Below are 24,069 nucleotides of genomic sequence, written 5' to 3'. Positions count from 1 at the left end.
CGAATGGGATGAATTTTGATCCTCCAAGAGGTTCCGGAGGTCAAATCTGGGGATCGGTTTATATGGGGGCTATATATAATTATGGACCGAAATGAACAAATTTTTGCATGGTTGTTAGAGACCATATACTAACACCACGTACCAAAGTTCAACCGGATCGAATAAATTTTGCTCCTCCAAGAGTCTCCGCAAACCAAATCTAGGGGTCCGTTTATATGGGGGCTATATGTAAAAATGGTCAGATATGGCCCATTTGCAATATCATCCGACCTACATCAATGACAACTAATTATGCCAAGTTTCAAGTCGATAGCTTGTTTGTTTCGGAAGTTAGCGTATATTCAACAGACGGACGGACGGACGGACATGCTTAGATCGACTCAGAATTTCACCACGACCCAGAATATATAAACTTTATGGGATCTTAGAGCAATATTTCGATGTGGTGGAGGGTATAAAAATAGAGTTCAAAATTCCAAAAATGTCCTTAGTACCATATGAATTTAATGATGGGAGCATTATTGGTAAAAATTTATAAATTATAAGAAATTCTGAACTATTTTGTGGAACACACGAATTTAGTAAGTCTTCAGTTGTGTATAATTTTCCCCCTAACTAAAGTACACAAAAAATATTATTTTCAAGAAAACTTTCTCTATTTTTTTAAATTTTTGTTGCCGTTACAACGTTTTTACCTCAATTCTGCTCTTCTTTGGCTCGGAATCAATAGCAAAATCATTAGTGTAGAGACAAAATCTTTGGAACCGGGCAAGCTATTTTCAGTATCGGTATTTATTTTGGTTTGGTTTGAAATTAATGAAATTTGGTTTGGTCTTGAAATTAGGTTTTATATATTTGTCACCACAATATCTCCACTCTTGAAAGCATATATAAAAAAAAAAAACAAAGTAGGTTCTAGATACTATTTTCCCTTAGTTTCGAAAAGTCGGCAGATAACAGAACTGGATGATGCTGACGCAAACTGTATGATATTTGAGAGAAACACCGACAAAAACTGCATGATTAGAAAAATTTATTTTATCTTTTCCTATTCTAAATTGGAGTTGATTGTAATTGCCACAAATTTTGTGCAATTATTTTGTTGAGAGTCATTGCAGTGAAACGGTTAGCATTACCGCCTTGCATACAAAGGGTCATGGGTTCAATTCCAGTTTCGGCCAAAAGTCAAAAAGTTTTTCAGCGGGGTATTATCCCTTCTAACTGACATTTGTGAGTGTTTCAAAGTTTATTTTAGCGGTTTCACCACAATGTGGAACACCATTCGGACTAACCTAACACCTTTTTGTTAAATGCAACCTAACTTAAAGGGGTAATTAAACGCAATGAAATCTGAGGACTTTTCATCTTAGAGATAAAATTCTCTAATATTTGCATTTAAAAAATTAAGGACATACAATTGTCGCTACTGAGAGCAATATAATCGTAACACACCGAAATAGTCCTTCTTTATTTTCTTCTGTGCCCAAAACTAGATGTGGTGCATACGTTTGATATAAGGGCCCACACGGAGGAAAGAGTGTGTTTTTTATATGTTTGGATACAAAAAAATATGTGTGGAACAAAAATTTTAAACACAATATGTGTAGGTACAAGAATATTGTGTTTGAAAACTAGTACATTATGTTGCAATAGATATGTTAATATCCCAGCAAAAAAAGCGTCGCCAAAAAAGTAATGAAAATGTTCATTTTGGATCCGGAAGTGGTGCAAAATTGACGCAGAAGCGATGAATTTAACACGGGCTTGTCATAGGATGGAAGTCCTCCATTTCAACAGCCGTTTCACTGAATTTGCATCACTTCTTTAGATGTGATCCGAATTCGTTTTGGATGTAAATTAAAAAATTCTGTGTTATTTTGTCAAATAAATAATTTTTATAATTTTTTATAATTTTTAATGGATTCTAATGCTTGTCGGAAACTTTTGACTTCAAATATTTTCAAAAATTCAAAATTTTTTCGGATGGAATTTAGCATTTTTTTCGACAAAATTTAAATGTTTTGTACCATTTTATGAATTCTTATTATGTTTTTAACCTATTTGAAACAAAAAAAGTTAAAATTATCCATTAAACGTATGAAAAAACCAAGTTATAAAAAATTTAATTAAAAGAACTTCCTGGGTAGTTAAAATAAAGAACATCATTGGGAGTGCATCTTCTGGAAGTGCTTTTAAAGTTGTGCCTTTGGAAGAACTTCCAAATTTTTTTTGCTGGGATGTTACAACATAATATGTTTACATCAATAAATATTAAAAAAAAATGTTTGCATAGAAGCATATAATTCCTACAACGAACGTTCCAATACTATATTTTTGGGAATGTTACGCTAAAAGTAAAAATAATATTTTTCGCGGAAAAATATATTTTTACGACATTTAAAACATACATTTTATGTTTTCATTAAAATTAAACGTAATACCCAGTTTTTTAACTAACTCGAATAGAAATTCTCTACAAAAGTCTATAAGGCGCAGAGACAGAAAAATTTTGTATATATTATTTATGGAATGAAAGTTTCAATAAAAAAAATATTATTTCCAATTTAGTGGCTGTGGTTATCACCAATACTTTTTGTTTAATGGGCACAGGAAAGTATTATTTTTCATTTCGAAGATATTACGAGTACACTACAATATGCATTAGTTTTATTTTATTTTTTTATTTATTTTATTATTAACGTCGTCTTTGCATATAACCTGGAAATTACGTACAAAATCTAGAAGTGATTGGAAAAATAATGTGTGTGAATATAAACAAATATAAATTTACAAATTTGGAGTAAACTTATATATGTTGTGATCAGGGCTGCCAATAAAATTTTAAGAAAAATCGTCAATTGGCACTTGCGTTTTAAAAATCGTCAAAAAATCGGGAATTTAAATAATATTAAAATAAAAACTATGTTTTGGTTAAAAACAAAACAATCGTATTAATTCCATATAAAAACACATTATATTATAATTTTACATGTTTACATTTATTATAATTAATACATATTTGTATTACGCATTCTGAGCAAGTACACGGACGCCGTCCAGTAACTAGTATTTGCATATTCTAAATTTCAGCTCCAAAACATTAAAAACAATAAATGCATCCCACATAGTGGAGTATAATAAGTTTGTAAAACAATGTGCCTATCAGAAATATTGATTTAAGACTCCATAAAACATACTGACCGACTCAGAATCACCTGCTGAGTCGATCTATTCTATTGAATTTGGAAATAATCGAATAAAATTTAGATATAGCCCCCATATATATGTATCGCCCGATTTCAACAAATGGGGTCATATTTAGTATATTTACTAACCGATCGTCTTCAAATTTAATACAAGGTAATGAAGCACCCTTAAAGTAAGCAAAATTTAATTGAAATCGGTTCAGATTTGGAATTCGCTCGATTTTCGCAAATTTTCGAACAGAGTAAATATCGTCAAAAATCAGAAACTTCTATTTGTTTAATCAAAAATCGTCAAAATGCCGATAAATCGGAAAAATTGACAGCCCTGGTTGTGATATTTTATGCAGAGACTGACAGAGAGAGAGAGAGAGAGTATAGAGAAAGAAATAGAGATGGAAACTGGGAGGGTTGGCGAAAAATATCAACATAACACAGCGAGAGAATCAAAAGAGAGCAATTTCTGTGAAACTGTTTGTATCTTGTTTCGGAAAACCGTTTTATAAGTTCATTTGGTTTGGTTATGGGCTTGGCATGTTTATAACACTTCACCAAAAATTCGATATGCTCATGATACAATGATTATAAGGTAGCCTTATTCCGTCAGGTGACTTTGAACGGCTCATCATAATGTCAAAAATATTGTTGACATTTTTAAATTATGTTGTTGGAATTAACGTCTTAAATTTAAATTGTATTTGAAATTCGGAAATGAAACGGAAAATGCGAAAGTGTTGTCTGTGTAACAAGCGGGTAAATGGTGAAAATGGTCAATTTTTTTCTATTCCAAAAAAACATTTCTCATGAGCAACACAAAATCAAAACAAACATTTTTGTATTTGTTTATTTACTTTTTACCGACATTTAGTTTGACGTTATGATGAGCTGCTTTTATGTTTTTGCTGTTATTTTTGTTCTACAGAGGCTACATTACAATCATTGTATCATGGATATGCTTATGTCAAAATATTATTTAATTTGAATATTAAACTGAGTATTCGGACAGAACATTCATTCGAAACCAAGAGAAAATACATTAAAAAAAGAGCATGTGTTTTGTGTTTTCTTTATCATTTTCTCATTATGGGCACATTTTTTTTTCTTGGTTCGTCAAAACAAATCGGAACGTAGGACGAGTAAGTCAAACTATTCCAACAAAGGAAATTACAAAAAACAGTGGAGAATATAACAAGTATACGGCCGTAAGTTCGGCCAGGCCGAAGCTTATGTACCCTCCATCATGGATTGCTTAGAAACTTCTTCTAAACACTGCCGTCCACAATCGAATTACCTAAGTTGCGGTAACGCTTGCCGATGGCAAGGTATATTAAAACCTCCTAACACCATCTTCTAAATTGTATGTAAGTCCATACGTGGTATATATTAAATCAAACAAGTATATACAGCAGTAAGTTCGGCCGGGCCGAACCTTAAATACCCACCACCATGAACCAAATATTAGGGTTTCCTTTGAAATTTCAGTAGGGCTTGAGGACTTGGGGACACTTCCCGAAGATAAATTTAAAGATTTCACCTATGAGGACTATATCAGATTCTGGATTTATAAGAACCATTTTTGTTTGAGTTTTAGAGGAATCATTAACATCTCTTGTAAGTGTGCAAGAAAATTATAAAATAACGTCTTGATTTGAAATCTTAAATCTGTAGAAGTAAAATCTGGAAATTTTACATTGAGTTTCAAGCAATTTTCATGATCAGTGCGCCTTCTACATCCTCAAGAAGTGAAGTCGGTCTATATGGAGGCATTACGAAATGGACCGATAGAATCTTAATCCGATACACGTTTTTGTGAGTCTAAAATACCAGAATATTTACAATTTCAGGCAAGTCGGATAATTTTTTCTACAAACCCAAGGAGTTAGATCGGGAGATCTTTCTTATGGGGGCTATACTAAAATATGGACCTATACTCACCGTTTTCGGCACACTTCTTTATGGCCCGAAAATACCTCTAGATTTCCAATTTCAGGCAAATTGGATAAAAACTTCAGATTCTAGAAGCCCAAGAAGTAAAATCGGGATATCGGTCTATATGGGGGTTATACCAAAACATGGACGGATACTCACCACTTGTGGCACACCTCTTTATAGTCCTAAAATACCTATAAATTTCCAATTTCAGGCAAATTGTATATAAACTACGTATTCTAGAAGCCCAAGAAGTAAAATCGGGAAATCGGTCTATATGGGGGCTATACCAAAATATGGACCGATACTCACCATTTTCGGCACACCTCTTTATGGTCCTAAAATACCTCTAGATTTTTAATTTTGGACAAATTGGATAAAAACTACGATTTCTATAAGCCCAAGACCCCACATCGGGAGGTCGTTTTATATGGGGACCATACCAAAACATGGGCCGATACTCACAATTTTTGGCACACGTATTTGTGGTCCTACAATACCTCTAGATTTCCAATTTCAGGTAAATTGAATAAAGACTGCGGTTTCTATAAGCCCAAGAAGTAAAATCGGGAGATCGGTCTATATGGGGGCTATACCAAAACATGGACCGATACTCACCATTTTTGGCACACCTCTTTATGGTCATAAAATACCTCTAGATTTCCAATTTCAGACAAATTGGATAAAAACTACGGTTTCTATAAGCCCAAGAAGTAAAATCGGGGGATCGGTCTATATGGGGGCTATACCAAAACATGGACCGATACTCACCATTTTTGGCACACCTCTTTATGGTCATAAAATACCTCTAGATTTCAAATTTCAGGCAAATTGGATAAAAACTACGATTTCTATAAGCCCAAGACCCCAAATCGGGAGGTCGGTTTATATGGGGACTATATCAAAACCTGGACCGATGTAGCCCATCTTCGAACTTGACCTGCCTGCAGACAAAAGACGAGTTTGTGCAAAATTTCAGCACGATTGCTTCATTATTGAAGACTGTAGCGTGATTACAACAGACAGACAGACAGACAGACAGACAGACAGACAGACAGACGGACAGACGGACATCGTTATATCGTCTTAGAATTTCTCCCTGATCAAGAATATATATACTTTATATAGTCGGAAATCGATATTTCGATGCGTTACAAACGGAATGACAAACTTATTATACCCCCGTCACCATTCTATGGTGGTGGGTATAAAAAGATCGATCCAATACGTATATAATTCAGTTTGACAAAGTAGACATAACATTTTGACAAAATTTTCTACAGAAATAAAATTTTAACAAAATTTTCTACAGAAATAAAATTCTAATAAAATTTTCTATAGAAATAAAATTTTCACAAAATTTTCTATAGAAATAAAAATTTTGACAAAATTTTCTATAGAAAGAAAATTTTGACAAAAATTTCTACAGAAATAAAATTTTAACAAAATTTTCTATAGAAATAAACTTTTGACAAAATATTCTATAGAAATAAAATCTTGGTAGATTATTTTTGGCTCGAGTGGCAACCATGATTATGAACCGAATAAAATTTGAACAAATTTTCTATAGAAATAAAATTTTGACAAAATTTTCTATAGAAATAAAATTTTGACAATGATGAAAATTTTATTATGAACCGAATAAAATTTTAACAAAATTTTCTCTAGAAATAAAATTTTGACAAAATTTTCTATAGAAATAACATTTTGATAAAATTTTCTATATAAATAAAATTTTGGTAGATTATTTGTGGCTCTAGTGGCAACCTTGATTATGAACCAATATGGACCAATTTTTGTGTGATTGGACCAATTCTGGCACGGTTGTTAAAGATCATATACTAACACCATGTTCCAAATTACAACCGGATTGGATGAAATTTGCTTCTCTTGGAGACTTCGCAAGCCAAATCTGGAATCGGTTTATATAGGGGCTATATATAATTATGAACCGATGTGGACCAATTTTTGCATGGTTGTTAGAGACCATATACCAATATCATGTACCAAATTTCAGGCGGATCGGATGAAATTTGCTTCTTTTTGAGGCTCCGCAACCCAAATCTGGGGATCGGTTTATATGGGCGCTATATATAATTATAGACCGATGTGGACCAATTTTTGCACGGTTGTTAAAGACCATATACCAATACCATGTACCAAATTTCAGCCGGATCGGATGCAATTTGCATCTCTTTGAGGCTTCGCAAGCCAAATCTGGAGATCGGTTTATATGGGGTCTATATATAATTATGGACCGATGTGAACCAATTTTTGCATGGTTGTTAGAGATCATATACCAACATCATGTACCAAATTTCAGCCGGATCGGATGAAATATGCTTCTCTTAGAGGCTCCACAAGCCAAATCTGGGGATCGGTTTATATGGGGGCTATATATAATTATGAACCGATGTGGACCAGTTTTTGCATGGTTGTTAGAGACCATATACCAACATCATGTACCAAATTTCAGCCGGATCGGATGAAATTTGCTTCTCTTTGAGGCTCCGCAAGCCAAATCTGGGGATCGGTTTATATGGGGGCTATATATAATTATGGACCGATGTAGACCAATTTTTGCATGATTGTTAGAGACCATATACCAACACCATGTACCAAATTTCAGGCAGATCGGATGAAATTTGCTTCTTTTTGAGGCTCCGCAAGCCAAATCTGGGGATCGGTTTATATGGGAGCTACGGACGGACGGACGGACGGACATGCTTAGATCGACTCAGAATTTCACCACGACCCAGAATATATATACTTTATGGGGTCTTAGAGCAATATTTCGATGTGTTACAAACGGAATGACAAAGTTAATATACCCCCATCCTATGATGGAGGGTATAAAAATTACAAACGGATCTTCACAAAAAATAACGAAAGGGCACTAACTCTTTTTAGAGTTGGGACAGTAAAATTAAAAAAGGGGGGAAACAGTGAAAAATTAAACAGTAAGATCTGTAAAAACAAAGTTTAGTTCCTCTTTATTAATAAATAGTCCGAGAGGAGTTGACGGATACTTTCAAAAATAAAAGCATTAAGTTCGAGTTTTGCCGCTAAAATTACTTTTCTTTTAGCGGCGAAACTCGTATCGGTAAAACCAGAATAAACATTGTAACTTTTTTGGGCAAATTGTATTATAACTTGGTGGGGAAAGATCCAAAGCAACAATTGATTAGTTTATTTTCTTTAAAATAAATTATTAAAGAGAAGCAACTGTGAAAACATGGCCATTTTAACGCCAACTTTATACCGGCCTTTTAGGTACAAATGAAATTAAGTACAAAATTATTCGTTAATAAAAATTCATATTTATTTGTATTTCTACGATACGATAAATTTTGAATGCAATTAAAATGGTGTTATATGCTAAATAAATTTATGTGTTTGTTGCAAAATTATTGTTTAGAATTTAAATATAATGTACTTTTGAATGGTTATCGTTAACTTTAGGATTCAATGGAAAATTATTTATATATATGTTACGAGTATACTCGACTTCACGTTCTTCTTTTGTAAAGTTACCGTACGGGAAATGGATCAACCACAGGACCGGTACAGGACTAGTCCCTGGTGTGTGTGAACCAGTCCTAGTTCTGGTCAAGACGTATGGAAGGGGCCGGTCACTTTAACATGGGTTTGTCATTGACGGGGTAAATTTACACTTTAGGTCACGTCTTGGACTCGTTCCTAAGAGCACGCCCTGGGACATTTTAGTACTACCACTCCATAGAGAAGTCCTCACGAACCAGTCTCGGACAAACTCTAAGGAATCTTTCATTTAGGTTATCCGAATCGCACCAAAAATGAAAAACTTTTGAAATATGTTGAAAAATTGGTTGTTCTGGTAATTCTACTTCACTAAATGTGTAGTTCCAATAAGATTTTTATACCAAGCGAGTTTGGAAATCATTAAATTATGACTATTTAAAAACTGCGACAAACTGGATCACCAGTACCTATGATCCGCCAGTGGCAATTTGAACCAATTTCCCGTAGGGTATGTTTGCATCGGCTCGTGGGCGCCGCTAACTATGCTATATAAATATAACTTATAACGATAATTGTCTATTGACGACAGTAACAGCTACGTAGCCCCGTGGATATTGCGTTGGCGTACAAACTGTGTGGTCCGCGGTTCGAATTTAAAAAATTTATAAAATTGAATAATTTCTTCTACAATGTTTGTATCACAGAAAAAGGCGTAAAGAATTAAAAAACCTCGTGGAAGTGAGAAAGATCTGAGGGAATATACAATTAGGCAGAAAAAAAAAAGAATTTTGAGCACAATCTTTTTTTGGTAGAAAATTCTTCTAAGCATATAATATTTTTGGCGTATATGTTACAGAAGCGATTTTATTTTGGGTGCACCGATATTTTGGTAGAAAATTCTTCTAAGCATATAATATTTTTGGCGTATATGTTACAGAAGCTATTTTTTTTTTTGTTGCACCGACTGATGAACGACCAATTCAATTTTTGCATTTGCATTTGAGGTCATATACTAACACCACGTGCCAAATTTTAAAGGGATCCGATGTAATTTGCCTCTTTAAGAGACTCCGCAAGCCAAATCTGGAGGTCGGTTTATATGGGGGCTATACGTAAACGTGGTGCGATTTGGCCCATTTGCAATACCATCCGACCTACATCAATAACAACTACTTGTGCCAAGTAGAACAATATTTCTATATATTAAAAACGGAATGATAAAGTTATATACCCCATCCTGGTAGAGGGTATAAAATAGTGATGGTATTTTTTAAATTTTGAATTAAAAATTTATTTTAAACAATCAATTTTTTAAGCAATTTAAAAACACTAAGTCAGCTAAGACAGTAATTGAAAATAGTTACGTTTTTAATTAAAAAATTTTGCAATCAACGTTGAAATTTGCTAATGATTAATTAATTAATTTTTTTAATCAAATATTGTGATTGATACTATCATTCAAGACATTTCAATTAAACATTAATTGGATCAATTAATTTCGTTATTAAATCAGAAAACAAAATTTTGTGTGTACTCATGATGTGGTTACAATTTTTATAAAACAAACGAATTGCACAATTCACGGTTCTATTCAATCAACAATCACGAGGAAACTGAAACTTAAACTTAAAGCACATGGTTCTAACTGTTGTTATAAAAACATGCAGTTAAATTGCGTTATTTGTTTTGACAAGGTTCTATAAAACAAATTTGTGTTATTTTAATGTGACAAGGTTCCAAATGTAAAACATAGAACCTTGTTCGGTCTACACTGGTAGAAAAAGTTTCGTTAATACGATGAATTTCTACGTTGTATTAACGAAATTCTTCATTAAAAGTCAGCCAACGTAGCATTTCGTTATAATAACGTAATTTTACGTTATATTTACGAAACCCTTTATGGAGTACATTTCGTAGTATTAACGAATAATTACGTTGCTATTACGTAGCCTTTTCGTTGTATTAACGAATATTATTCGTTATATGAATGAAATTTATTCATTGTATGGATGCAGCTTATACGTTGTATGAACGAAAATCATTCATTGTATGAACCCAGTTTTTTCATTGTATGAATGAAAGGCGAACGTTGTATAAATGAACACAAACGTTATATTAATGAAACCCAACCAATTATTGCATTTTAATGTAGTCATTGGTAGTGTATTATTTTTTGTTAAGATCTTTGAAATAGGATTTATATACTCGTACAGTAGGAAATAATATTTATTGATAAATTAAGTAATTTAATAATCATATACTGTGACTTTCACTTAAGAAAAAAAGCCTCTAATTTCTAAGACCAAAAAATGATAATCGTATCGCCATGTCCATTTATCCAAAGGTTCATTACGGATTTGTTCCGCCTTCTTCATCTGAAAGTTCACTTCCCCGTGGCATTTTCACTAAAGATTAAAAATTTACACTAAATTTCTTGCGAATATACAAAAAACACCAATTTAACTCACCCACCATCTATGTTTATTATTCACAACGAAACTGTAATGAGCCTGTGCACTCTTCAGCGAAAAGAACGTAAATGTTGTTAAGGTTTGCCCATCAAACAAGTTTTCTGTTGAACTTTTTACCGTTTGTTTTTCAAGACGCACACGCAAACATGTGCTTATTGCCATGCTTAGATGTGTATGTACAAATTACATTGACGCTACAGACGTATTAGAGAGAGTATGGAGAGACGTTTTAGAGAGAGAGAGAGAGAACGCAGAGGCAGAAATAGTCAAACTCCCATTCGTATTATTAATGAACATATTTCATTAATATGACGAAATATAACAATTTAAAATTTATTTTTTAACGATCCATATCATTATATTAACGATCGCTTTCGTTTTATAAATGAAATTTTCAATTCCAGTTTCGAAGTATATAAAACGACTGTTTTAAGGGCTAAAAGTTTCCAAAAATTACTCTCTATGTGCAAATGATTGTAATAATTTCATCTTCGAAAATTTGTTTATTCTAATTCTTGAAAAAATTACAAAGTCAATATTCGTAATATTAACGAAACGTGTTTCATTAATATAACGAAAAACCAAAACACAAAATTGTCTTTTAACGATTGATTTCGTTGTATTAACGATCACTTTCGTTCTTATAACGAAAAATTTCGTAATATTAACGAAAAATAATCAACGAAGCCCGTTCGTTAATAGTACGAACCATTTTTCTACCAGTGTATGATAACAGAAATTTTGTGCGATAGAACATTGTTATTTTTAAAAAAAATGCCTAAAACACTCTAGACGATATTGAGTCAAACCCTACATATAACTCAATTTCGAAAAAGTGCGAGTTAGAACTTTGACATAAAATTAAAAAAAAAATAATTAAATTAAAATCGATGTTTCTATAATTTTCAAATAAAATTTATTCATTTTAATACCCACCACCAAGAAGGGTATTAAAATGGGTCGATTCAGCACATCTTCTAGTATAACTTTTTAGAAAACAAAGAATAATATGGATCATCGAAAGTTGCAGCGCAATTACAGTCACACTGTTTATTGGCCGATTGAAGAAATCAATGTTTTTTATATTTTGGTTTAGCCGGAGTCGGAGTCAAGCAACATTTTTACGATTTCGACTCTAAATCCAGCAAAATATTCAGACACCACCTTCACAGCCCTGATTAGAAATTTGATGCACAATTTGCGAGTTTACTAAAACGTAAATCAAAAACTCCGACAAAAGTGTATTCTGTACTAAGCTTTGGATTATTCAAGATTCTGTCATACAGTGAAAGGTACGCCAAACAAAAGTCAACGAAAATTTCCAAATCTAATTTAACTTTTAGTTCATAAAATTTATTTGATTGCAGTTAAATTTCCCCCCTAATGTGAGAAAATTTAACGTGAACTCAAAATGAGAAAGGCGTTGTACACAAACGAAGTACGAGCACACAACTTTACTAAATTCGAAATTCTCAAAAAATAATTCATATTTTTTTGTTTTTTGAAATAGTAATGTGGGTATTGATGAAACAAAGAATAGCAAAACAAAAAAATTATAAAAAGAATAAATTTTATCTAGATTGGATCGGTTTTGAACTTTGTATGCCGCTAATAACATGCTTACAAATGTTAATTCCAATATTTTCTTTGAAATAAGAAATTTTCTTAAACAACAAAACCCAAAAAGAAAATTGTTTGCTCTTTTTGGTGACACCTTTTTTACTGCAAAGTTCATTGAACTCATATCCATTAACTAAATCAAATTGAGCAACATTTATAACATAAATCGCCCACTGTTCACATACCTATGTACGAATATTCATTTGCAAGCTTGTTTTCTTTCTTCATCCATGGAAATTGAGAAAGAGAGGGAGAATCGCGACGGGATGACAATTGTTGTATTTATGGTCGAATGGACTCTTGTATTGTCTGATGTAGTTCGGACAACACAAACCGATTGTCAAATCATGCAGCGGAAAACCGGCTGGATTTATTAACAGCAAAACATCCAGCCAACGGACGGCACCAGAAACAAAAACCAAATATCATCTCAAATATTGCCAAACGACTATAGAAAATCATATGCAAATTTAGAGTTTGTTGTCATGCCTTTAGGCCAATTTGAAAGCGATTAGTAATATTTTCGTCGTCTGGTTTAATTAATGGAATAGTTTCAGTTAACAGGTAATTCGGGAGTCTTTTATTGTTCGCAATGCAATGGACGGGGGGCCCAGACCAAACCACTTCATTTACTGCTTTACTCCCGATGAATTTGCAAATAATTAATGAGATGCATATCAGCTAGACACTGGGGGTTGGAATCACGCATATCTTGCGTGATGCCCGATAGCCGACTTTGCAGATAAAGTCGAAATAGAATCTTGATACAATTTACAAATGCGCAACACTTTTTTGCGTATTTATTTATTGTAAAGTGATCAAAATAAAAAAAAAAACATTTTACAACAATAAACAAAAAGGGTGATACCCCCAATGTACATGCAAAAAATAAATACATCGACCAAAATAGAAATAAACAGTATATTATGTTCAATCATACAATAATATTATCGATGGTCTGAATGACAAATCTTTAGGTTATCGACAGTCAAAAAGTTGTAAATGGCGAAAAAGTCATATAATTGTATAAAATGTGGCTCCATGAAATAAGCCCCCAAGAAATAAGGCCCCAAAACGGAAAGAAACAAAGCCCCAAACCTTTATATTGAAAACAAAAACAACGTAATTTGGGGTATTGTTTCGTTTTTTTGGGGTGTTGTTTCATTATTATGTTTGGGGTGTTGTTTCATTATGAAAAAACACCGTAATTCATTGATGAAGGAAACCCCCAACGATTTCTTTGTGGGGCATTATTTCATTTTGTTAAAACTAACAACTTTACTAAATGCGTAGACTGGTACCGTTACAACTACCGTGTATTTAAATGAATGCTTGCAATTCATTGTAAACATTGATTGACTATTCAGTTTCATTCTAAACGTCGCGTAGTAAACAAATACTCAATATGAATTACGAAATATTCCCGGGAAAAAGAAGTGGAAGTGAACTCCTTTACGTATTTAAGGAAAAAATGATTTATCGCAAGAAATCATTTTACAAAGGTGTAACTAAATATGAGTGTAGACAAAAAGAGTGTAAATCTAGAATTAATGTAACGTCCGATGGAAACTGTGTCCGTGCACAAAAATTTGTGGAACATAACCACGATGACGAAGAAAAGTATTATAAAGAATTGAAGGCACTAAATAAAATAAAAGCAGATTGCCTAGATAGTGCTCAAACACTGGGAAAAGAAATGACAGCAATGAGTAGCATAAGATCTTGTTTTCAAAAAACTTGCGATAGGTAAGAAATGTAGAATAATTATATTAAAGCAATATGTTTTTTTTTTTATTAATATATTAAATAGTTTTCAAGATGATACCAAAAATATTGCATTCTCCAAAATCAAAAGAGGGTTGCAATATATAGTCAGTAAGCACTTTGTAACCTCTCCGAAGACAGCTCTACAAGTTATTGAGGCTTTTAATTTAGAAAATGTGTGGACATCATTTGGAATAACAAAAGATGAGGCAATGCCCAGGCCTTTTTACACAGCATGTATTATGGAAGAAAAATATTCGTTTTGTTTGTTTTCATCGCTGAAAACCATAGAATTAATTAAGGAGAATATTCCACCGAAGCAAAGGACCTTTCTAATTGATGCAACATTTAAAATTGTTCCAAAAGGATGTTTCAAACAATTGCTTGTTATATATATATTGAATATTTCGAAGAAGTAAGTTAATATACACTTAAATATTCAATCAAATTATTAACCAATTATTTTAGATTTTTCCAATGTTTTTTGTTCTTATGGATAGAAAAACAAAACAAATATACGAAGATCCCTTTCGCTACATCAAGGACAATATTTTCGACATGGATCCTTCTATTATTGTGACTGATTACGAAGAATCTATGAGGCAAGCAATACAAATAGTTTTTCCAAAAACACAAAATGTTGGTTGCTGGTACGTATGAAATATTTTGTTTTTATATTCTAAATGTGAGAAGAATTAAAAAAAGATTTAGATTGTTCTCAAATGTAAAAACGAAACTCGTGTGGATTTTTTGAAGTCTTTACATTCGAGCACAATCTAAATTTTTGTTTAATTTGAATTTAATATAATCGAAACTAAAGCGTTTTCTGCAATCAGGTCCAAAATAATGTTAATGGACAGCCAATGTGCCTTTGCGCCATTTTTAAACTACTTCCAAAGACAATGAGCCACCGTGGTGCAATGGTTAGCATGCCCGCCTTGCATACACAAGGTCGTGGGTTCGATTCCTGTTACGACCGAACACCAAGAAATTTTTCAGCGGTGGATTATCCCACCTCAGTAATGCTGGTGACATTTCTGAGGGTTTCAAAGCTTCTCTAAGTGGTTTCACTGGAATGTGGAACGCCGTTCGGGCTCGGCTATAAAAAGGAGGTCCCTTGTCATTGAGCTTAACATGGAATCGGGCAGCACTCAGTGATAAGAGAGAAGTTCACCACTGTGGTATCACAATGGACTGAATAGTCTAAGTGAGCCTGATACATCGGGCTGCCACATAACCTAACCTAACCTAAAGACAATGGATACAAAAAGTAAGTTGCGATGTGAAATTTAGCTGCCATATGTGACATGAATCTAATGAATGTAAAATATTTTCTAGATTGGTTGTAATTCTTTCTCAGTTTATAAACAAAAAACACGAACAACATCAGCTGTAGAAGCATATAATGGAGTACTAGGACGTTTAGCAGATAAGAATGGAAATTTTTTTAAGTTTGTTGCCATAATTCGTAATGAGGAACAAAAGCCGCCATTTTTCAATGCTCTCTGAAAGCGGTGGCTCGTTGTGCAAACGAAAGAAGAGACAGGATGCTGATAAGTCTTCCAAAATTGAGAAAGCAATCCGGCTTTTGGAAAATGGGGATATATCTGTTAACGATTTTCTTTCCCGAATGGTGTATGAACCTAACAAAATATGCGTAAAATTGATACCAGAGGAAAACATATTCGAGGAAGAAGAGTATTCCGATTGTGAAAACTCGGAAGACGACAACCAAGAAGTGACTTCTAGCACTTTAAACGACAGTGATTGCGTGATCTGCGTCAATAAACCTTCAAACATTGTTATGCTACCTTGTAGACATATGAAAATTTGTTCGGAGTGCAATTTAAAGTTAATGGTGGATGCATTATCAAAAGCTTTAAACAATTACAAGTGTCCTTGCTGCCGCCAACCCGTTGAAGATACCATGGAAATTTTTACTTGAAACTTATTACTCTCATACAATTATTAAATTGGATTTTTCATAGAGATTTTTTTTATTTATACACAATATAATATTATATTGAAATATTTATTAAATTCATGAATAAATTTATTTTTTTTTCTCTATAACAGCAATAAATATTACTTTATAAAATGAAATAAGTCCCTATGGGGCCCAATTTCATAAAATTTTGGGCTTTATTTCATTGTTGTGGGGTTTTATTGCATATTCAAAATGAGGCTTTATTTCCTTATGAACTAAATCCCCAAAATTTGGGGCATTATTTCATTTCCAGTTTGGGGCCTTTTTTCTTGGGGGCTTATTTCATGGAGCCTGCCAAAATTGTGTACCAGAAAGTGACGATTTGCGTAAAGCATTAATTTTTTGTTTTCATTTGAAGAAAAGTGCTGCAGAGTCGCATCGAATGCTTGTCGAGCCAAAAAATGATTTCAACGGTTTAGAAATAATGTTTTTGATGTGAGAAATAAAGAACGTGGAAGACCACCAAAAAAGTTTGAAGACGCCGAATTGTAAACGATATTGGATGTAGAGTCAAAAGCAAATGGCAACAATGTTAAATGTTGCACAACAAACAATTTCTGACCGTGTGGAAAATGCTGGTATGCTCTTTTAATTTGGACAAATAGGATCAGAATAATGATCCAAAAGTGTGGTATGATCCAAAAGTGATGGTATGCTGGTGTGCTCTTTTTATTTGAAATAAACCTAATGTTAAAAACTTTTTAACATTAGTTTTATTTAATCTTTCTTCTGTTTGTTCTTGTATTAACATCTTAAAGAACAAAAATTGCAATTTTGAGGACCTACCTCAATTACTTCCAGAGCTATATGAGTTTGTTCTGAAAACTTGATTCTTGATTTGTCACCAAATTACCTTACGAAAATAAGCGATATTTGGCCTATAATATGTTTCGAAGCGCGAGAAAAAAATACTAAAAAAGAACTCGAAAAAATATAAGCTATAGTTTTTGTATGAATGTGTCTTTCGCTTTTTTTCACCAATTTGGAAAATATTTATAGCTTATTAAGATTAAAGCCTCCACTTTAAAATAACATCGATAAATTAATCGAAACTAAGTGGGGAAATAGAGTTTTGTGTTGTTTTCAAATGTCCTTCTAAGTGGACATTGGTACACGGACGAAAAAGAGTGTTTTTCATATGATTGGGTGTAAAAATATATGTTTGGAACTCAATTTTTTTAACACAATATTTTTAAGTGCAAGCATATAATGTTCATAAACTACCATAACATGTTTGGGATATATATGCTAATATATTAGAACATATTATGTTTGGGACATAAAATGTTTGTAAATATAATATGCTTGTATGCAAACATATATTAATTTAGAAATAGCCTATAAACATATATGTGTTTAGAAAGAGAGACCTAGAGAGTATGCTGCAAGTAAAATAATGGAAGTAACCAATTGGACCCTTAAAAATATATATACACAAAGGAAATTTCATTAAATTTTGTTTCTACCAGTGCATGCCTAAGGTGAAACATAATATATTTTAAAAATACAAACAATATTTTGTTTGTGCCAATCCTGAAAATATATATGCTTGAAGCAAAATGTTTTTGGGGCATACTATGTTACAGAACAGATTTTTTTTGAGGTTGTAGTGAAAGATAATGTATATGTTTACTAAATTTTATTTTTATACCCTCCATCATAGGATGGGGGTATATTAACTTTGTCATTCCGTTTGTAACACATCGAAATATTGCTCTAAGACCCCATAAAGTACATATATTCTGGGTCGTGGTGAAATTCTGAGTCGATCTAAGCATGTCCGTCCGTCCGTCCGTCCGTCCGTCTGTTGAAATCACGCCAACTTCCGAACAAAACAAGCTATCGACTTGAAACTTGCCAAAAGTAGTTGTTATCGATGTAGGTCGGATGGTATTGCAAATGGGCCATATCGGTCCACTTTTACGTATAGCCCCCATATAAATGGACCCTCAGATTTGGCTTGTGGAGCCTCTAACAGAAGCATATTTCATCCGATCCGGCTGAAATTTGGTATATGGTGTTGGTATATGGTCTCTAACAATCATGCAAAAATTGGTCCACATCGGACCCCATATAAACCGATCCCCAGATTTGGCTTGCGGAGCCTCAAAGAGAAGCAAATTTCATCTGATCCGGCTGAAATTTGGTACATGATGTTGATATATGGTCTCTAACAACCATGCAAAAATTGGTTCACATCGGTCCATAATTATATATAGACCCCATATAAACCGATCTCCAGATTTGGCTTGCGAAGCCTCAGAGAGAAGCAAATTGCATCCGATCCGGCTGAAATTTGGTACATGATGTTGGTATATGGTCTCTAATAACCATGCAAAAATTGGTCCACATCGGTCCATAATTATATATAGACCCCATATAAACCGATCTCCAGATTTGGCTTGCGAAGCCTCAAAGAGAAGCAAATTGCATCTGATCCGGCTGAAATTTGGTACATGGTATTGCTATATGGTCTCTAACAACCGTGCAAAAATTGGTCCACATCGGTCCATAATTATATATAGCGCCCATATAAACCGATTCCCAGATTTGGCTTGCGAAGTCTCCAAGAGAAGCAAATTTCATCCAATCCGGTTGTAATTTTGAACATGGTGTTAGTATATGATCTTTAACAACCGTGCCAGAATTGGTCCATATCGGTCCATAATTATATATAGCCCCCGTATAAAACGTTCTCCAGATTTGACCTCCGGAGCATCTTGGAGGAGCAAAATTCATCCGATCCGGTTCAAATTAGGAACGTGGTGTTAGTATATGGTCGCTAACAACCATACCAAAATTGGTCCAATCACACAAAAATTCGGTTCATAATCATTGTTGCTACTAGAGCCAAAAATAATCTACCAAAATTTTATTTATATAGAAAATTTTGTCAAAATTTTATTTCTATAGAAAATTTTGTCAAAGTTTTATTTCTAGAGAAAATTTTGTTAAAATTTTATTCGGTTCTTAATAAAATTTTCATCATTGTCAAAATTTTATTTCTATAGAAAATTTTGTCAAAATTTTATTTCTATGGAAAATTTTGTTCAAATTTTATACGATTCATAATCATGGTTGCCACTCGAGCCAAAAATAATCTACCAAGATTTTATTTCTATAGAATATTTTGTCAAAAGTTTATTTCTATAGAAAATTTTGTTAAAATTTTATTTCTGTAGAAATTTTTGTCAAAATTTTCTTTCTATAGAAAATTTTGTCAAAATTTTTATTTCTATAGAAAATTTTGTGAAAATTTTATTTCTATAGAAAATTTTGTTAAAATTTTATTTCTGTAGAAAATTTTGTCAAAATTTTATATCTACTTTGTCAAACTGAATTATATACGTATTGGATCGATGTTGTTTGATTTAGTATATACCACGTATGGACTTACATACAATTTAGAAGATGGTGTTAGGATGTTTTAAGATACCTTGCCATCGGCTAGCGTTACCGCAACTTAAGTAATTCGATTGTGGATGGCAGTGTTTAGAAGAAGTTTCTACGCAATCCATGATGGAGGGTACATAAGCTTCGGCCTGTCCGAACTTACGGCCGTATATACTTGTTCTTTCTATTTTATAAACCGATTATTTTTTTAATTATTATAGTTTACCTACTCATTAAAATGATAAAAATATTTTATTATTCTATTTATTGTTAAATTGAGTTTTTGAAGTGCATCACTACAGGATTTTTTTCACAAAATGTGGAAACTCATTTTTTCCAAAAATTTGTTGAAAAAATTGGAACAATTTGGATTTTTGGTTTCTTAATATTTGAAAGGAAGGTTAAAAAATTAATTGGCAACACTGGTTTTACGGCATTTGCTTTTGTATTTTTCGTAAAGAATAAATCTGCCCAAAATTAAACATCGTATTTTTGCGGTTTTTGGTCACAATTTTTTGTACAAATATGAAGTTTTAATATTTCAATTTAAATCGTTTGGGGCATCATAATTCCACTAATTTAATGTAAAATTGGAAAATTTTCATCCTTCATTCTTAATCTTCGGAGCTGTAGTACAACGTTCGACACCGATGAAGCAATTATATAGAAATCTATATTCTATGCTCTCCGCCTCCATCTTTATTTTGTATCTATAATATCTCCCTCTCTCTCACTCTGTTTGAGTAACATATCTTAACCCTAGACAGTCATCCTTCGTCACTTCGTGACTAGGCGATCTAAAATGCATTTTAGGCGATTTGGAAATAATAAATTTAATTTATACTAATGCAACAATTTTATGAATTTTTGTCTAATACCAATTAAAAACAAATTGGGTAAGAAAAAACTCACTTTTGGTTCTCATTTTTGCTCACGATGCAGATTAGAGCGTCTTAAAATAAGCCGTAGGCGAAATGACGAAGGATGACGTTTGTGTATACAAAAATAAGGATGACTTTCCAGGATTAAATTATTATATGATTACTTGAAATTTGTAAGGTATTATATCTTTACATCCACACATTCTGTATTTATAAAAAATATAATATATTCTAATATATTAACATAGGAGTCCTAATCATATTGTAATATATTAGGAAATTAGGAACATTAAATTAAATTACCATTAAAAAAAAAACACAAATTTGATGATTTCTCTCATAGACTATTTTGGCTTATTTTCATGGGGTCCATATTTATAGCGCCCTTTTTTACATCTCACAAATATTGCACAGTCTTACTACATTTACATCAGTTCAGTTCCACTCACAATAGATAGAGGATGTTTGAAAGACGTGCCATTCCAGAATAACTAAACTGACTAAAACGCGACCATTGTTATCATAGACAATTGCTAATTGCCATAACGCTACAATAAAAAATCTTCCAAATGCAGCGGGAAAGAAGCTAAATTGGCAAAACGCTTGCCTTGCCGCCAAACCATTCGTTAATGTCATGTCAAACTGGTCTAAAGCTGAACGAGCGCTTTGCCCCCATGCACTCGGGCAATATTTGTTTTGTTTTGGTGGCTGGGCATCATCCTTTTGTTGTTGTTTGGAATGGCCCCTAAACTCGTCAAACATGTTGGGACTGCCCCACCATGCCTTCGTAAATGAATCAACTTGTTGCGCAGTCGTACAATCAATTGACAACCGCCGAATCTTGTAACGACGGCAGCAACGCAAAATCGTCCGCATACGCAGCCGCATGATGACTACAAACTTTCGCTGCGAGGTTATGGCAAACAAGGATTATCGTTGTTATTCCTTTTGTTGGCAATTGCTAATGGCTTGTCTATGTGATGCTGATGCGTTTGTTGCTGATGAAGTTGTTTGCTCTGCAGCTAGCAACATTGTTAGACCTACAATCGATGATGACCCCACCAATATCCATGGATAACTCTTAGCCATTAAATGCATTTCTATTAAACTGGCAGTGTTTTTTTATTTCTAGCAATGGCAGAGCATACCGCCGTGTCGAGGTGAGGAGGAAAAGGGCGAAGCTGTCATATCTAGCGTAAATAATTATGGATGTTACTCGAAGTTATAAACGCGTGCTATTACCATTGGGGTCACATCATTACCCTCGTATTATTATTCACAATTACTCAAAATCTCCAGGCGGTATATGAACAGTTCAGGGATGAGTTTGTCGATTGTTTCATACAAAAATTGCGTTGTGCTCACTACTAGATCTATAAACTACACGAAGCAACAAAAAATTTCATGTAGACATATACATTTTAAGGATTGAGAATTAAAAAAATACCTTTGCTAAATCACACAGATTTTAAAATAATTTGTACATAAAATTTTCTTTGGATATATTTTCAGATGGATTTGATGAATCACACTCCCTTAAGAAGATCGCTGAAATGATACCGTTCCCGCAGATAAATTTTAAATTTAAATCTTTGGATCTATAAAAAATAAGTTTGTTTAACTAATAAATTAAATAAAAATTTCCTCGTCTTTAAGTGCTCCAGAGAATCGGATGTTCAGATGATTCGAGAACTATATCAAAGAAACACCAATCAAATATGATATTTATCATGGGTTGAAAAAAAAATATCAGGCAAATTGGATGAAAATTGCGTGCTACATCCTCAAGAAATAAAATCAAGAGATTGGGTTATATTAAAATATGGATCCATACAAACATATTCAGGATATCTATCACAAATATATCGTTTGTATTTCAATCAAATCGGATGAAAATTGTGTATTTTATGGTCTCAAGAAGTCAATCCAAAAGAAAGTATAATCCTTAAATTACAAGAAAATTATTTCATCGAAAGAAAAAATATTTATAAATAAATCAGGGACCGTAAATAACTGTTATCCAGAAAATTTAAACTTAAAAACTGTTCATGTTAGAGTCAACGGAGACATATTAGATGTATGCACGTGACACGAAATCGTCGTGACTCACGAAAATGTTCGTGACTCACGAAAATGTTCGTGACTCACGAAAATGTTCGTGACTCACGAAAATGTTCGTGACTCACGCGTGAGTCGTGACTCACGCGTGAGTCGTGAGTCACGCTCATGTCAACGGCGTGAGTGTGCGTGAGCGTGAGTCACGAAAACAATATCTTCGTGAGTGTGCGTGAGTAACGAATTACGCTCACGAAAATAATCCCGCTCTCCAACATAAAACGCTTAAAAGTTAAATTAATTTGCAATGACATTAGTGACACCTAGGATGTTAAGAGTTTAATAACACTCTCGATTTTAATCGTGCTCATGATTTCAGACACGTCCCTCAAGTAAATTACTCATAAAATTATTCGTGAGTCACGATATTTTTTGTGAGTCACGACATTTTCGTGCGTGAGTACATGTTTTCTTTTCGTGAGTGTGCGTGAGCGTGAGACCTACCAAACAATATCGTGCGTGAGTAAGATTTTTCCATCGTGAGTGTGCGTGAGCGTGAGTAAAAGATTACTAACGTGCACACCTCTAAGACCTATATTGTCATATACCAGTAGATTCATCTCGCAAAGCTCTTTCAGAATCTATGGTGATATTACACCCAGAAAAAAGTGAGCCCTTCTTTAAGTTAAAATGAATTCATTGTGAAGAAAGTTGAACTTCGTATAGTTCTAAAGACATTTTTATTTTTTTGAACGATGTGATTTTCGTAGAAATTAGGTAAAATGCATTCCATATATTAGTAAACATTTTCCAAAATTTATGTACCACTATACTACAGAATGAAAAAAAATTAACTGAATTGAATTCATATGTGGAATGATTTTATTCAACTTTTTTCGTTCATTTGGATAAATCTTACATAAAGGGTGATTCTTTTGAGGTTAGGATTTTCATGCATTAGTATTTGACAGATCACGTGGGATTTCAGACATGGTGTCAAAGAGAAAGATGCTCAGTATGCTTTGACATTTCATCATGAATAGACTTACTAACGAGCAACGCTTGCAAATCATTGAATTTTATTACCAAAATCAGTGTTCGGTTCGAAATGTGTTTCGCGCTTTACGTCCGATTTATGGTCTACATAATCGACCAAGTGAGCAAACAATTAATGCGATTGTGACCAAGTTTCGCACTCAGTTTACTTTATTGGACATTAAACCAACCACACGAATGCGTACAGTGCGTACAGAAGAGAATATTGC

The 24,069-nt window shown here is 33.2% G+C and overlaps 2 long non-coding RNA genes across 2 annotated transcripts in view; both read right to left on the bottom strand.

Annotated features, from left to right (window-relative positions):
* Positions 1–24,069, bottom strand: part of LOC142227676 (uncharacterized) — a 183,737-nt gene that overhangs the window by 129,937 nt on the left and 29,731 nt on the right. The window lies entirely within an intron of this gene.
* LOC142223935 (uncharacterized) lies at positions 10,767–11,160 on the bottom strand. The gene is made up of 2 exons (XR_012718975.1): positions 11,102–11,160; positions 10,767–11,038 (listed from the first exon to the last, which is right to left on the bottom strand). It is a non-coding gene; the product is annotated as an uncharacterized LOC142223935 (long non-coding RNA).

The sequence above is a fragment of the Haematobia irritans genome, chromosome 2, assembly GCF_050003625.1.
Source record: "Haematobia irritans isolate KBUSLIRL chromosome 2, ASM5000362v1, whole genome shotgun sequence".
NCBI classification, from domain to species: Eukaryota; Metazoa; Arthropoda; class Insecta; order Diptera; family Muscidae; genus Haematobia; species Haematobia irritans.
The sequence above is the reverse complement of the archived record's forward strand: the minus strand, read 5'-3'. Positions and strand labels throughout refer to the sequence as shown.